The sequence below is a fragment of the Nipponia nippon genome, unplaced genomic scaffold (genome assembly GCF_047370975.1).
Source record: "Nipponia nippon isolate SJK-2023a ecotype South Korea unplaced genomic scaffold, ASM4737097v1 scaffold_3, whole genome shotgun sequence".
Lineage (NCBI taxonomy): Eukaryota > Metazoa > Chordata > Aves > Pelecaniformes > Threskiornithidae > Nipponia > Nipponia nippon.
Genome location: NW_028262347.1, coordinates 84,894,623 through 84,909,014, shown reverse-complemented (window position 1 = coordinate 84,909,014; position 14,392 = coordinate 84,894,623). Strand labels below are relative to the sequence as shown.

Sequence of the window (14,392 nt, the reverse complement as noted above, 5' to 3'; positions counted from 1 at the left end):
ACTCTTAGTCCCTGTTCTTCTTTGTGCCATGGCCCATCTCTTAATGAGTCACTCACACAGGAAGGCTTTTGGGTCATAGGAAAGTAAAACCATGGAGAAAGCACAAAAATCTTTCAGCTCCAGCAGCTTTGGTTTAATTGTTCTGATGCTGGTAATTTCAACACTAACTCTCTTTCCTTTCACACATGGTGTCTCATTGAGATTCAGAGATCCCGCAGGGCTAGACAGCTGCCAAGAGCCCTTCAGCGAGGTCTCATTGACAGAGAGCACATCTTTAACAGACTCCATAGTCTGACACATCTGCTTTCTAATATCAATCCCTCAGTCATTACTGCTGGTAACAGCTCCCTCTTAAGTGTTTGTGGCAGCTGCTCAACACAAAATCATACTTTCCTGAGGATCTGAAAAATTGCAGCCAGCTGTCTCCAGTTGTTCACTTTTCTTAGAGCTGCTCTGTCCAAAAGACTCCCCCCACTCCATGGCCACCTCCATGGCCACATTCCCTGCTGGAATCGGTATCAAGCACGACACACGAACCAGAGCTGTCCCGATTCACTCACTCCTCCCAGGCACAACACTTGCCAGCACAGCCAAGTGGGCTCTGACAGTGCGGTTCCACTCCTGCTTCTGAGCTGGCTGCACTCTGAGCAAGCCACTTCGTTTTACCCAGGCCGTCCCTTCATCCTTCGTCTCATTTAATGGAACTGCAAGCTGTGGGGGCAGGGATTGCTTCCCATTACAGGTATTCCTTGATGTCATTGTAATGCAAGTAAAAACAATCAATTCCAGTATTCACTGCCTTGGTAACATGAGCCAAATGCTGCTACTATAGAGGATCTGAACCACAACATTTTCATATCTGATCAGCAGTCAGAGAATTTTGAAAAAGAATGAGTTCAGCCAGAAGAGAAGATGTCCTGCTGCTCAAACTATAACTTTATACAGTAGTTTATAACAATAAGAAAACCTGGAAACAGCAACAACCAGTCAGTTACTTCCATCCAGATCATGCTAATAAATGAGCTTACACAATGCAGTCATACAAGGAGATTTGGGTTTAAGAAAGCAACAGTTTGGAATACTAGAAAATCTATTGCACAAGGTACGAAAGAAGATAGCATTCAAACTTACCAGAGGAAGAAGGCTGGGAAATTCTACAGGACACTACAATAATAGCTCAGTTCCTCTGAAAGAGAAGAATGAGTGCAATCAGTAGATGAGTAGCTCCAAGGGAGCGCAACTCAAAGACTGCAGGAAAAAAACGTACTGGAAAGGGAAAAGGTGGGAAAGCAGCTATTCAACAATAGAGTCATAGAATGCTTTGGGATGGAAGGGACCTTTAAAGGTCATCTAGTCCATCCCCCCGGCAACTGGCAGGGACACCTACAACAAGATCAGGTTGCTCAGAGCCCCATCCAGCCTGGCCTTGAATGTTTTCAAGGATGGGGCATCTACCACCTCTCTGGGCAACCTGTTTCAGTGTTTCACCACTCTCATTGTAAAAAATTTCTTCTTTATATCTAGTCTGAATCTACCCTCTTTTAGTTTGAAACCACTACCCCTTGTCCTGTCGCTATTGGCCCTGCTAAGAAGTCTGCCCCTCTCTTTCTTATAAGCCCCCTTTAAGTACTGAAAGGCCGCAATAAGGTCTCCCCGCAGCCTTCTCTTCTCCAGGCTGAACAACCCCAGCTCTTTCAGCCTTTCCTCACAGCAGAGGTGTCCCATCCCTCTGATCATTTTTGTGGCCCTCCTCTGGACCCTCTCCAACAGGTCCATGTCCTTCTTGTACTGAGGACCCCAGAGCTGGACACAGTACTCCAGGTGGGGTCTCACCAGAGCGGAGCAGAGGGGTCTGTTAAAGGTCTGTTAAAGCTTGCAGGCAAAAGACGACACAAGTCATGAACATGTTCACAGGGTCTCTACAGAGCAAAATAAAGATGCAACTGTAGCAAGGCCAACTAGTGCTGAACTATATCTCGGAAGGTAACAGCACCTTTGCAACACCAGCCAGCAACCACTTGCTCAGGCTCCTCAGGAGCTGCACTCTAGTCATTAAATCAGCCTGGAGCCAGAGACACTCAGTTCCAGCAGAAGATCCAGCGACAGTGGAGACGAGTGGCTGCAGTTCACTGAGCCTTTTGAGGGGGCTCCACTAAAGCACTCCATAACAACTTAGCCAAGTGGTGAGATGGGCTGCAATCTCGCCTTTTGCCCTGGGCCTCCTGCAATCCCTGAGCAACGCTGGCTGTTCTCTGTGAATATCCCTATTGACCCAGGACACCAGAGTAATGCTGCCTAATCCTGTGAATAAAACCAGTTAAGGTGTTACTTGCTGTAGGTGAAGCAAAAGCTCTTAATAGGCAGCAGCGCCAGGCAAGGAAGAAAGGAGAACTGAGATTTCCCTCTATGTATTGGGCAAGGTAGTACAATCATTATATCTACAGGCAGCATTGTGAGATTTTTGTCTCTGTCTTGCCACTGAATAAGACTGGTTTACAAAGGAACAAGCACTACTAGCCTCAGATCATATCCAACATAAGCTTGGGCTCCGGCTGAATGCTTATCCCACTGCCTAGCACAAAATCAAGCTTGGTTTTCTTGCTGCACTGAAACTGCCTGCAGCAGCTGCTGTTCAAAAGGCACCTGACTTCCTGAGCAAAGCAAAACAACACTCTTAAATTACTGCAGTAGCTGAGCTCTGGCTGTAACAGAGAGAGGATGTAGTGTCCAGCACAGTGATATAAATCAAAACAAGGAGAGAGGAGAACTTCTATCAGTGCAGCCCTGGATAATGCAGTCAAACAGGATGTGATAAGGCTGTGTGTGGCCTTACACACCATCCAATCAGTTACATTTGTGATAAAGGAAACAGAACACAGAGTCTTGCTGCCCTAAGGAGGGGAGAAAAAAAAATACACAACCCAACAACAACAAAACCCAAAGGCCGGTTCTGCTCCCACTAGTCTAGGGGTGGCCAACTTGGGGATCGATCCTGAGCCACAGGCAACTCACGCACAGCTCCCACATATGGGCTACATCACAAGGCTACCAGCCTTGAACTGACAAAATGACTACTGCGCGATTTACATCTCAGCTGGAAGAGAAAAATGAGCCAGCAAGGGCAGCAGAGATTGACACTGCCAGGTTGCCCTGGGATTGAGCCACACACTGGGCTGGCCCCAGCCCTCAAAGGAACAGTGCAATTCCTGGGGAGTCATCGTTATCTCCCAGGAGGGAACTGTTCCCGGAGCTCCCGTTCTCCCTGACTTTCCAAGACACGTGGCATGTGTTTCACAGCTTCCCAAACAGACGAAGGTTGTGGCAGGGTGAAAATGGTTAGCCACTCTCGTGCTAGCAGCAGCAGTCACCAGGAGTCATTCTCCCGACAAGCATGGAGCTAGTTGGAAAGCAATGAACCAGGAGGAAGTCCAATAATCATGTCCCTGTTCTATTGCAGAATCACACGTTTAAATCACAACTGTCCCTTCAAGTATAGACATCGACTGATAAAAATTACTTGACTCTTACCAAACCAAGCTAGAGACAGAAATAAATAATGCTTAGCATTTTCCCAAAGAGTATTATTCACTTAATTATTAAAGGAGAGGGAACCTTAATAGCAACCTAAAAAAGCTTTGCTCCTAAACCTGCTGAAAGTCAGTTGTCCTGAAAATCTCACCATCAGACTCAAAAGCCCCCATTTTACCTATGGAAAAAAATATAGCACAAAGACCCAAGTGAACCACCCAATGACAAAATCAGACTGGGGGCAAAATCCAGACAAGAATTTCAAGAAAAGAAAAGGTGAACTTTAAAAGGGATTTGCAGTTGCAAGTGGTGTAACTTCAGAGGGGCTCATGTTTAACACTGTCTGGAAATTGGGCATCTTTTGAGTCTTTCCTGACAAGTAACACGAAATTGAGAGACTCATAATGCCCACTTTATGATATCCAAATCGAATTCTTATTTCCTAATCCTGCCTCCTGTTCATGACATCTCTCAGCCTCTTGTCTAGGACTCAAGGGTAGATGTCCCAAAAAACCTCAGTACTGTGACATACTTTGCTTCCCATGACACTAATGGCAGAATTTCACGTGAACTCAGAGAGTAGACAGATGTTTGCAAATCTCATCCAAAGCAGTCAAAACATTTAGCTCCAAAACTATAGCCAGTCTCCAAGAAAAGAAATAGCTAAACCTGGGCTAAGAGACTTACAACAGAACAGACAGAAGCACTGACCACACAAACCATGAACACAGTCAGTTTTCCGCATCTGCAGTGCTTGTAGATGGTCTGTGTTGCGGGCACAACCTGTCCGTCCAGGGCTAAGCCCTTTACTAAAGCCTCAAGACAAAAGCAAACCACAAACAGGCAGAACAGGTATATATAATGGGACCTCAATTCAGTCAACCAATTAAGCACCTGCCTTGATTTTAGGAGTAGTTAGATAGGAGCTTAAAGGTGTTTGATACTTTTGATAAACCAATTTCTAAGCACAGTAAAGAACAACCATGAAACATCTGCATCATATGAATGAACCCTTCTCATGGCTACCAACCAAGCCGCACTCTCTTGGGGCATTCAGAAACCACCCCAGCTCAGTTTTGGAGTACGCGCTCCACCTGGAACATGCTGCAGGAGAACATTGACTGCTTACAGCTAAGATGATCACTTCTTGAGGGCTGACACTGAGGAAAGTCCACCAGATTTGTTTTTCTGTAAAAGAGTCTGAAATTTCCTAGCAGACAAACAGATGCCAGCCATTTTAGCCAGATTCCAGTTCTCCTACCCGTTTGGTACAAGAGACAGTAGAGCCGTCTTCAACTTGGACTAGTGTACTTTTGAGCTTAGAACTCTTCCCTCTCAATTGTAGCATAAACACACTGTCATTTCCAAACTGCTGAACATACACAGATTTCACAGAAAGCAAGTGAAAATCATGAGAACCTGTAAGTACAACCCCAACCCTCGAACGGGAATCACTAAGCAAAAAAAGAGAAAAAAAGATATGAGAAAAACTGAAAAACATAGGTTAAACTTGCCCCCAGATATTACAGGAAAGCACGAACCTTCTGATTTATCTCTTTGCCCTTCCAGACCCTTCTTGCCAGGAAGGTCAACAGGTTATATACCTTCTGCTGGATTAATCTACAGGAGAGCAAGGGCAGCTAGCCAAGCAAAACTAGATTCTTAAAGGGACACAGCCAACCACAGACTTGACTCCGTTTTTTAAAACATGTTCTTACAAATAAAACTTGTGACCAAAACCAGTGGAAAAAGTTGCTGCTTCTCCGTTTTTCAGTTAGCTTACTGGGTGGATAGAAACAGCGATTTACATTTACATTATTTTCTTCTGTTCGTGTAGATCCTTCACAAACAAATGGGGGCAGCGAAATAAATAAGATTTTATTTATTTATTTTTAGAAAGATAAATCAAAGACCAGTGAGTGTACTTGGAGAAAATCTTCTTATGCAAACCTCTCTTTTACACCTCTCTCTTTTTTTCCCTAAGCTGACAAGATTTTCAAACCAAGAGAACCTCTCTAAACCCTGCTTGTCTGGTATCAGCGAGCTTTATTTCAAGGACCTGCTATGGAGAAGTATGATCAGGTAAGACAAACTTAAGACACATCAGCAAATCCTCCCTTTCCATTTCAGTATACACATGCTCAGTGCTCTCTTGACTTCTCCTCCTTCAGTTAAAGCAGTCGTGGTTACAAGAGATTAGACTTTGCTTGGTCATCTGTCATTAATGGTTACCATACTGTTCGAAGGGAGACACTTAGAGGACTATGCTGATTTATTTTCTCTTTGGCAATAGCAAAGCAGATGCTTCAAAGGCTTGTATCCAGGCTCTGAAAGCCACTGGCACTCATGTCTCAGAAGTACAGCAAGGTAAAACACCTACCCTTTGGCAATCATATTCTAACAAAGGTAAGAACAAGGTAATTATAAACCTACAACGGAATATAAAAACAGAGCCAGTGACTCAGCCAGTGGCACCGGGAACTGGAAAACCTGCCCCTCCCTAGCAGGAAAACGTCTAATTCATATGGTGTTAAAAACAAAGGGGAGTGACTGCATCATCTCCAGAAAAAGGATGACCCAAGGGGCAGGAACAACAACAACAACCCACCCCAAAAAAACAAGCAAAAAAACCCCAAGAACCCAAAACACCACCTCCAAACCCCAAAGAACTCTTTCTAATCATCTAGTCTCAGATCTTGTAATGAGGTCCATGCATGCAAATTCCTGACTTTTTACAAGGCTCTACAAAGGAACACGTCTGGCATTTATTTAGCATGGCGGTGGGCATCATGCAGAAGTTGGGGGGGGGGGGGGGGGGGGGAAATATACTACTGCAAACCTTGATAAACTTGATTGCTCTACAAAGGAGGACAGAATTGCCATGAAGTTAGGGAATGAAAAGAATACAGTGCATGATGTAATAGGTTTAGATTTAGAACAGCATTTGTTACTCTCCAAGGAAATAATAGCTGAAAAAGTACTTCAAATTGGCTTTGGAGAGTACTGCTCATATTATTAGAAAATTAACTAACAGCTTCAAAACTAAGTGTAATGATATATACCAATGAAACCAACAGGTACAGGGGGCACCTACTGGGTTGCTGCAGGGATCTTTGCCAGTCCAGATTTCTTTGACATCTTAATTAGAGATCGAAGATTGAACAAAGGGAATGTTAATGAAACTTGCAGGTAATACAGAATGAAGTTTACAAACACCAGTAGACAAAAACAATTCAAAGGGATTCAGACAGCTCAAAAACAAACAAGAAAAGCAAGGGAGACAAATAAGACTGTGGAAAAAATAATGCAAAGAAACTGAAGAAACAACAATGAAAAAAACAGAGATAAATCAAGGAAAAAACCCTGCCAGAAGCAGGAGCGACATGCAAGAGTGAGAATGCTAAACAAATGGGAGAGTTGTCTGCAAAGCAAATGCTTCCACAAAATGACCAATGTAACTTTTGTCTGCCTGTACTCAGGTATCAGTTCAGGCAACAGAGAGAGATAAATCACCTCCAACACATGGAATATCAGATCTCTTTCTGCAAAAGGAACACAGATAAACTGAAGAAAGCGAAGAGCAGCATATAAAAAACAATCATTAGGCCTAGAATAATAGATGTTGAAAAATATTGACAGTTTAGTCTCATTAGTAGCTTGTAAGAACTTAGAAGGTACAAATGCAGAGAGAGGGAGAATAAGCAATCATTTCACAGAAATACACACTGTGGCAAAAACTGTTACAGTAGAGTAAGAAAACTTTTCTGATGTTAAAGTACATTGGGCAATGGAAAAGTTTCCCAAGAAAATTACTGGAAGATCCACTGCATAGCATTTACGGAAAAAAACCCAAAAACAAAAAACCCAAACAACAAACCAAAAAATGAACAAAGGACAAATCTGACCTACAGGAAAAGTATAATAGATCTTTAAAAAAAGGTAACACTGAATTTTTGCTTTCATAAGACACAGTCGTGGCCAGATAAGACAGAAAATCATTTCACTATCACAGGAGCCACTGTAGATATGGTCCAATGAACTACTTCAGGTGGGAAAAGATGGCAATGTTGCTAAGAAAATATCCCCATTCTTCCCCCACTGCCCACTCCCTCGTCATTGTACCCCCTGCTCCAGACACACCAGCATTTATGTGACCATATGATTTACTGGACTAGAGAACGGATGTGGCTGAAAACTAACTTGCTAAAAGAGCGTTACTCTTCATCTGGATCAGCCCCCTGGCTCGGGTCAGTAAACAGCAGTGCCAATACCCGTGTCAGCAACAAAGGAAAGAGGTGTGACAAGTACAGAAACGGACAGTTTGAGACAGTGCAGACAGGTTCAGTCTACAGCAGCGCCAGCCTAAAGTCTTTGTGGACCCACCCCTTGACTTACGTTGTGACGGAACCAAGAGCTGAAAGATACAATCAGAAAAAGACACATAACATTAAGGAAGGAAAGCTGTGAATGAGTATAATGTCACTCCAAACAGAGATGCAAGCAGCACCCACTGGAAACTGTGCTTTTCAGCAACTTTCTCAAAACTCTACTTACTGTATTCGAGTTCCGTGAAACAAATACTTGAGTAAGAAAACCAACAGCAACTGTGATTTTATTTTAAACCACAAGCAAGATTCAGTGCCATGGAGCCCTTTTTCTCTTCAGAGTTTGGCAGTACTATTTTCATACCGTTTTCCCACAGATGTTCTGTAATACACCACCATTAAAACATTTATTACGGTAATAACCTAAAATACTTGAAAGCCATCGGTAAAACTAATTTAAAAATCAAAAAAAGTATCAGGAACCAAGAGAGTGGAGAAATTCCTACTACCCATTTTCATGCACACTAATTGCTCCCAAGATCACCTCGGAGAAGATACAAACAATGAGCTGATACTCCAGTTTAGAGATGATAGACTTTGTCGCACACTCGAGTTTGAGGGAGCCATCCAGACCGGGATTTAGGAAAACCCCGTAAGGTGACTGCACCCGCTGTCTGGCTGCCCTTCGCTCTGCCAACCCAACTTCCAAAGAAAACCACAGTCCCTCAGCAACCAACAGCCCTAATAAAGAAGGCCCTCTGTATTCATTACAGCACAATCCAGGCTCTTTTCTGTCTTTTCTGATAGAGAAAGCAATCAAGACCAAAAGGCTTTAACTACATAGGTGATAGCACAGCAGCTTCAACCTGGCCCTAGCACTCGTTCCATACCCAGTCTTGCTTTCTCCCTTGTTCTGTTCCTCGCACTCCTCCCCGTTACTCTGTGCCCTGTCCTACTGCCGCTTCCTTCTGCGGGAGAACAATAAAATCTCTTGCATCTACACAGACAGATGGACGGGCAGGTGAACGAATGCTCCGCTCACTTTGCACGCACAGTGCAATCAAGTCTAGGGGAAACCGATCTGTTCTGAATAATAGGAAACAAGACAAAAAAAAAAAAAAAAACAACAAAACCACAACAAACCAAATCTCCTTCCCTCCCACCCAGCCCCCTGCATTTGAAAAGTATTTTGCGTTGGTAATTTGTAAAGGATTAGTAGAATTCAACTCTTAAGGTGAGAAAGTAACATTAGTGTAACTTCAGGTTAAACAAAACCAAAAAGGCAGATAAGTTGTGGTTGTTTGGGTTTTTTTTCCACTTTTTACTTGTATATGACCATTCACCATAAAGTATTTTACAGAAGTCCTTAAAATATGTTGAGTTACACTCCTTCTCCCTTCTACAAAAAAAGCCTCGTCTTTAGCATCCCATGCAAGGAATCGTTTAAACTGAATTATCTACATAAGATTAAAAACTACTTGGGGAAGTTTTTTGTTTGGTTTTTGGTGCTTGGGTTTTTTTTTTTAATTTAAATCTTTCCCAGAGGCATGCCACCAAAACTCAACTCTAACTTTAGAATAACTGATCTGGGAAAACAGATGAGATCAAATGATCAAATGAGAACAAATGAGATCCCTCACCTTTTGATAAAAGCCCTGTAACAACCCACATGCCTTCTCAAGAATGGGTTTGCTTATGATTTTTTGCTCCGTTTTGTTTTTCCCCAAAACACCTTCCACAATTTACACTAGAATTTATTACAGAAAGTGCTGACCCTCCCCTCGAACATCTCTACGAAGGTACAGAAACCCCTTTTCTTCCACGAGAAGCGCTAGCAGTTCCCAGCCCGGACGACAAGCGGCCGAGTTCCCCAGGTCCCAGCGCCGGCAGCCCCTTCCCGACGGGCCAAGCCGCCGGAGCCTCCATGGAGGACGTTCCCATCGCTTCCTTTGTACGCTTGTGCCTCCCCTGCCGCACACGACCGGCTCCAAACCCTCCCTGCCACCCCCCCTCCTGCAGGCACCCGCGCCCCAGCGTGTCCCGACCTGAGCGCGGCCAGAGCGGCTCCTGTTCCGCAGGGGCAGCGGGGACCGGCTTCAGATCCGCCTTCTGCTCCAGGACTTTCTGCCAAAAGAGCAGGCGAGGGCTGTTACTGCGCGCCGGCCCCTCGCTCCCGCCCGATCCCCACCCCCGAGCCCGCAGGGGTGGGAGCGGGGGCTTGGACGGGGCGAGCGGGCGGGTCAGCTTCTCGCTCAGCATCGCCGCCGCCGAGTCGCCGAGAAAGAAAAAAGTTGCCGGGGAGCCGCGGCTGCCCTCGGGGCGGCTGCGGTGGGCCCTCGGGGCTCCCCCTTCCCCGCGTCCCGCCGCGGCAGGGAGGGCGCGAACAATGCCGGGCCGGGCGCTCCTGCCGGCCGGGGGCCGGGGAGGGGACGGGAGCGGAGCGGGAGCGCGGCCAGGGCCGGCGGGAGCGCAGGCACAAAGCGCCCACTCACCTGCGGAGCGCGGAGCGGGCGGCGGGGCGGCGAGGCGGGACGGCGAGCCCGGGCGGCGGCGGGGAGGCGGCGGCGGCGGCAGCGGCGGCCGCGGCCGGGCAGGAGTTCGGGAGGAAAAGGGAGGGTTTTTATTTCCCCTGGAGTTTGAAAGGAGGAAGTGAGGAATGCGAGGAATGAGAGTTGGTATGAAATGAACGCGGCCGAGGGAGGGGACTGCCGGCTCAGGCAGGGGCTGGGGAGGGGACTGGCGGGGGGGCGGGGGGAGAGGGGCCGAGGCGGAGTTGGGAACAAAACCCAGCGGGGCCGGGCGCTCCCCGGCCGGGGGCCGTGCGTGCCCGGGGCGGGGGGAAGGCGGGCGATGGCCGGAAGAGGGGGCCGGCGGGGGCGGGGAAGGCCGCCCCGCACGGGGGGGAGCGGAGGAAGGAAACTCCGGGGGGGAGAAGCGGGGGAAGGCGGCGGCGGGAGCGCCGGGAATCGGCGCGGCGCCGAGGGCGGGCGCGGCGCCCGGGCATGGGAGAAGTTGGAGTCCGCGGCCGGGACGGGACGGCCTCGGCCCGGGGAGAGCCCTGGGAACGCCGCCGCTTGCCCGGGGCCGGGACTCCGGCGCCGCGAGGATTCGGCGTCGGCCCGGCCGCCGAGGCCGAGGGCCGGGTGAGGGGGCTCCGCTCCCGGGGAAGCCGCCCCCCAGCCCCCGGCGGCCCCGCCGAGCCGGGCGCGGCCCGCGGGCAGCACCTCGTCAGGCCCCTGAGGGGTGGGAGGTGATGTCCACCCAGCGTAGCTGCGCGGACCGAGCCAACCCCAGCACCGCCGCAGGGGTTGCAACAAACGGTCTAATTATCCCGAGAGCGTCCCCAGAAGTCAACGACTCGCCTGACAGCGAAGGGGTGTCCTCTGGGGCTTTTCTCGGTCTCACGGCGAAGCTGCTCTTTTCCTGTCCGTTCGTACGGGAACGCCAGCGTGCTGCCCTAGAAAACGCTGATAGGAGACTGAGAGCTGCGCTAGGGCTGGAAGGCCACATTCCCAAAACAAAAGCGGTAGTAAGACAGCAAGTTTAGTAAATGTAACTACATCCTGTTAGCAGCTCTGGGCAGTGCAGCTACCTCAACAAAATAAACTTTTTCATGTCTCCAGCAGGTGACTTTGTCACAGATGCCTAGCGCACACATAACTACCCGTGGTAGAGTTATAACACAGTTGGCTTTGTCTAAAACTTCAATATAGTGAAGAAATTGATTAAGAAAAATCACAGCTTTTAGTAAGAACCCAAAGGTAAAAAAGTTCGTAACTCCTTCAAGTTGCAGAGAAAAGACTGAAAACAGGACCTAAATGTGTCCCCAGGCCTCAGAAACCAGATGGCAAAACCCATCAACTTCATAAACTTAGTCTTGGGATTTGGAAGGCCAACTTTTTTTTTTTTTTTTTTTTTTTTTTAATTTTAGTTTGGCAGTGCTGAAGATAACTGATATTGGTAATCCTTTTTAATATACTTACAATTACTTTTCTTTGTAAGGCAATGCAGCAATTTTATTTTATGAATACTTAAGGAAAAAAGTTTTCTGATACAACTGTAGGAATCAAGAGTATATACAAGGTAAGTAAGATGAAGTTACAAAATTCAGTGATTTTTTTCAATATTTTGTGGGGGTTTGTTTGTTACATAAAGCCCTGTAATGAGCTCATTTAGCCACTGTTTCTACTAAGCCATATTCAAAAACATGTAATTTAATGAAAAACAAATATATATTAAAGGTAGCTTACTTCTCATCACATCTGTTCACTGGGAATTCTAGGCCAGGTCTCATGATTATGTGGCTAACGTATTGTTTTGCTCCCATTTCCCTGCAGAATCAACATAGCTCAAAGAGAAGGAATTGAAACCTATTCCTTCCTGTGAATCATCACACAAATTGTTTGCAGGACTCCAGTCAATTGCAGATGGAAACCCACTCAAGAGAACAGAGGTTTTTTGGTGGTGGTTTTTGTGTTTCCTTTACTGGTGCTAATGTGGAAGCAAACTATTCTGCTTAGAACAGAAAGCAGAGGGAGTTGGGCAAGCTGATCAGACTTAATTCCCCAACCCTATCTGTACTCTACCTGAATGATTTTGATATGCAGCGTTATTTTAAAAGTCATTTTTCACAGTAAAATAGTATTACTTCCCCTTTAATAAATAAAGGGCTCAATTCAATTAAGCATTTAAGAAAAAAAAACCAATCCTTTGTTTTCTTCATAATTTTAAGCTGTTTTGTTGCAGAGAGTGCAATGGTTTGCCTTGTTTGGAAATGTTAACTTAATCAAAGTAAATGATCACAAATTCCATCCTCTAGAATGCATTCACTCATTTATATATTCTCTAAATTAGATGTTAAATTACCAGAGCAGGTTACAGTTATAATAGCCTTTACCTTAATGCGTTTTGGTGAAGTTAGTTTGCTTCTGGATTTTTCTCCCATTTTGGGACCAAAGAAGTGACCTCCAGCTTCCAGCAGGAAAAGAATAATTCCATATAGAATATGTTAAGAGACGGAATGAGAAGAAAAAAACTCTATAGACTACAGTTCAAGAGATACAAGAGTAGCAGTGGGTACAGGGTCTCTGCCTTCTTTCATGGCAGGGCTTTCAATTCTTACCACTTCACAGTTGTAGCAGGCTGTTTCCCCTCTTAGTAAGGAAGGCCCTTACACCAGTGTTGCTTTTCTACTCGTCTGCATAACTATCCGCTGAGCCAAATCTCTTGGCCCTAGGACACCTTAAGCGTCTGTCTTAGTTCTGGGTTTCAGCTGTAGTAGTTCCAAACTGCGGTTATGTACAACACACTGACACTGTGGCAGAGAAGATGAGATCCCCGACTCTGTCGAAGAAGGAATCTGTCCGTAGTTCAGTTTCACAAGACTTCACACAAACTTTTAGCTCATGACCTGTAAATCACAGGGAAGACTTTGCTTGTCTTCTGTACCAGGAACAGGAAACCTAATTCAATGTCAACTGAGAGATTTACAGAACTGTTAATACCAGCAAGTAGAGGAACACACTAAGTATATTATTATTATTATTATTATTATTATTATTATTATTATTATTATTATTATTATTATTATTATTATTATGCCAACAGTAACAAAACCCCCTGTCCTACTGCTACCAAATTCAGCAGCAAAACTTCAGTGAGAGTGGGACTGACCCCTAAAAGAGCAAGAAATTATTCACTGTCTTTTATATTTGTGAGCCAAGGAGCTTATAGCAGTCTAGGAGCTGTTTTAGTCTGCTAGGCCTGCCCTTAGGATTAATATTTAACAGTTTAATATGCTTTGTTCTTTAAGCTTTTTGGGATTTCAAGAACGTTACGTCTGCACGTATGCAACTAATATTACTGTACTAAGAACAGTAGTATTTCCTGCTCAGTTTTCTCTCCCAACTAAACCTAATTTGGCTCAGATGGAAATAGTGGAAAAAAAGAGGTGCATGAAGAATAGGGCCTACACACCGAGAGCTGAGTCAGGTTCTGATTATCAGAACCACCGTACCTCCTCTTACTGAGGTTCATACATCTCCCAGTGGAAACGGGTAAAAATAACCACTTCGACTTGGTGTTCCTCCTAGCCTTGTATTATTTCAGTTCTTGATTCAGAAATATACATGGTATTGTACTTCAACAGTAGAATGGAAAATGCATAAAGAACAGTCTCAAAAGGCCTAACTGGACATTGGGAGAAACATTAAAAACACAGGGCAGAGAAGTGCAACTACGTTAAAGAGAGAATCAAATGGAAACCAAGAACTGTACAGGAAGACCTGCTGATGGGGGGGGCAGGGAACATTAGAGAGACTAACCTTACATTTATTCCCAGACTTCTAAGTGTATGAAAAAAACACCACAAAGGAAGAGAACTGAGAATTACAAAGGAAAAGGGGGAGTAAGAAGAGAGATGAGATACAAGAAGACAGGAAGAAACTGAGGTAGTGTCTACTACAGGAGGAACAAAGAACACCCACAAGTGACACCAAAATTGTACAAAAAAGCTCATTTAGAATTAAGGATTTTTTCAA

General features: G+C 45.4%; 1 protein-coding gene across 2 annotated transcripts in view; it reads right to left on the bottom strand.

Moving 5' to 3' along the window:
• Positions 1–10,511, bottom strand: part of TEAD4 (TEA domain transcription factor 4) — a 63,529-nt gene extending 53,018 nt beyond the window's left edge. Inside the window, exons 1-2 of one of the 2 annotated variants that reach the window (XM_087766926.1) lie at positions 10,346–10,511; positions 9,899–9,977 (exon numbers count right to left, since the gene is read on the bottom strand). The gene's annotated coding sequence lies outside the window, so the exon portion shown is untranslated. Of the gene's footprint in view, positions 1–1,131; positions 1,176–9,898; positions 9,978–10,345 lie in introns of those variants that run through there. The other variant, XM_087766927.1, reaches the window with a different exon arrangement.
• Positions 10,512–14,392: the final 3,881 nt, after the last annotated feature.